This window comes from Chiloscyllium plagiosum, chromosome 36 (assembly GCF_004010195.1).
Source record: "Chiloscyllium plagiosum isolate BGI_BamShark_2017 chromosome 36, ASM401019v2, whole genome shotgun sequence".
In the NCBI taxonomy this organism is placed as follows: Eukaryota; Metazoa; Chordata; class Chondrichthyes; order Orectolobiformes; family Hemiscylliidae; genus Chiloscyllium; species Chiloscyllium plagiosum.
Genome location: NC_057745.1, coordinates 494,944 through 497,409, shown reverse-complemented (window position 1 = coordinate 497,409; position 2,466 = coordinate 494,944). Strand labels below are relative to the sequence as shown.

General features: G+C 40.8%; 2 long non-coding RNA genes across 2 annotated transcripts in view; one reads left to right on the top strand and one right to left on the bottom strand.

Moving 5' to 3' along the window:
* Positions 1-1,099, top strand: part of LOC122540876 — a 46,746-nt gene extending 45,647 nt beyond the window's left edge. The window contains exon 4 of the long non-coding RNA XR_006309439.1: positions 1,017-1,099. This is a non-coding gene — a long non-coding RNA (uncharacterized LOC122540876). The remainder of the gene's footprint in view (positions 1-1,016) is intronic.
* Positions 1,100-1,133: 34 nt separating this feature from the next.
* Positions 1,134-2,466, bottom strand: part of LOC122540877 — a 16,403-nt gene continuing 15,070 nt past the window's right edge. Inside the window, exon 3 of the long non-coding RNA XR_006309441.1 lies at positions 1,134-1,218. This is a non-coding gene — a long non-coding RNA (uncharacterized LOC122540877). The remainder of the gene's footprint in view (positions 1,219-2,466) is intronic.

Sequence of the window (2,466 nt, the reverse complement as noted above, 5' to 3'; positions counted from 1 at the left end):
CACCCATGGTGTGTGTGTGCAGGTGTGAGACCCCTCCTGTTTATTTTTATTTTTTTTTTCTTCTTTCTTTTTTTTCTCTTCAAAGTGTTTTAGATTAGATTAGATTAGTTACAGTGTGGAAGCAGGCCCTTCGATCCAACAAGTCCACACCGCCCCGCCGAAGCGCAACCCACCCATACCCCTACATGTACCCCTTACCTAACACTATGGGCAATTTAGCATGGCCAATTCACCTGACCTACACATCTTTGGACTGTGGGAGGAAACCCACGCAGACACGGGGAGAACATGCAAACTCCACACAGTCAGTCGCCTGAGGCGGGAATTGAACCCAGGTCTCTGGCGCTGTGAGGCAGCAGTGCTAACCACTGTGCCACCGTGCCCCCCTCCTGTTTATATCTGTCAGCTAGGGCTCCCTGATTGGACCAGGTTAACAATCCAATCAGGAAACTCATATGCTATGAGGTCCAACTGACTGACCTCATTCCAATCAGTACAAAAAGGTGCATGTGCTGGAGCTGAATCAAGATTGCAAGAGACTGGATTGGGTAGATTTTTGTTGGGTAAGAGTTTTAAGGATAACTGAAGAGATGGGTGTGTAAAAGATGATCAAATTAGCTCAGGATCAGATTGAATTTTGGAGAGGATTAAGGGCTGAATTATACAGAGCCTAAAGGATAGAGAAAGGCCATTTGGCTGAACTGGTCTGTGTTCCACACTAGCCTCATCCCAACTGTGAATACAGGTTTAAGAACAATTTTGTTCTGATATTATAGACATTTATTTACAGTTTTTAAAATATGTATTACGTGATCATTGAAATTAGGCAAAACAAACAATGCACAGAATTTAATGCTGTAATGAATTCCATTCCTCGATGATTGGAATGAGAAGACTGACCTTTGATCATTCTGAATGGATGGCATGCCAATCTACATGATAATTACGTTTTGTAAAAATCATCTTTGAGCTTCTATCAGTTCTTGGGATTGAAATGAGTTCTGTTGAATTTACAGGTGGTGAAATTCCAAGCATGAATTGATTGGGACATTTGGGAAAGTTGCTGTTGGATAGAAAACTCAACAGAAGGTTCTGCTGGAATTTGAGCACAGTCTGGATGAGAAATGTGTCAACCCACTTGAATCTGAAAACACTGAAAAGATACATTGGCCAAGTCCAGACACTTAGCAGAAGCTTTGTAATAATCCACTGGAAGAACTTTTAAAAGCTCTCTTATTTTTCCAGTAGGACATGAAAGATTTTGGATATGAACTGGGGTGTACTCCCAGTGTCTTAGCCAATATCAATTGCCCAATATCATCGGAAGATTATCTTGTCACTATCACAGTGATGTTTCTGGATTCTTACTGTGAACAAATTGGGCCACACTTTCTACATTGTAACGGCAAACATTTTATAAGTGCTTCATTGGCTGTAACGTGTGTTGTGGTGCCTTGAGGCCATGAAGGGTGCTATATTAATGCACATTCTTTCCTCTTTGTAATCTCCTGTTTAAGAATGTAAGTGTCAGAATGGTGCCTGTGAGATAACGGAACAGTGTCAACTTTCAGACAGAGGGTATTTTTTCTTGTTTTTAAATTTGCTATACCTATTTTCTGGTTTGATTAATTCCTTCCATGGAATATTCAGTCTCAGTGAGAAAACAGAGTCATAGTTACATCCCCAGTTTCTATCTCCCACCTCCAACCCTTTGGCATTTTCTTTATTTTCTCCTGTTTGTTTCCACGAGGGATGAGTCAGTGTGGCAAGTCAGCCATCCCTCAGTTCTGTCACAGGCTGCCAGGCTGTTGTGTTTTCACATGGATAATAGACTCTGTCTGCACTGTCATCATTACAAACTACAAATAACTCTTTTTACCAGCCTCTTCAGCTATGATACAGCTGGATTTGTTTATCTGAAAGCATTCAATGATTATTTACGCATTATCCACCTTGATAGTATTCCATTACTTCTAAAGAAAATGGAAGACAGGGCTTAATTTATATAGCACTGTTCACAACCTCAGGACACTTCAGAGTCAATGGAATAGTGTTCAGGCGATTACACTGCCGGAATGCAGGACGTGTGGCACCAATCTGAGCACAGCAAACTCCCACAAACAACAAAGAAGTCAACTCCTAGTTAAGCAGTTTGAGGTTTTGGTTGAGGGATAAATAAGTCACTAGGGAGACCCCCTCTGTTTCAAATCATTGCCTATGGTCTATGTTTATTAGTGTCACAGATAATCCCAGCGCCTTCCCCCATGCTCCAATGAAACCACACTAACTTATGTTTAACCTCCTAATTCAAACTATCATTAAAATTAACATTTTAGCAACCAGCAATTATGTCTCCAAAAGACACAATGTTTTTATTAGCTTTGGCTAAAGTTGTGTGCACCTGTTATATTGTCCCATGTGACTCCCTGTATAGTCTGTTATATTGTCCCATGTGGCTCCCTGTAT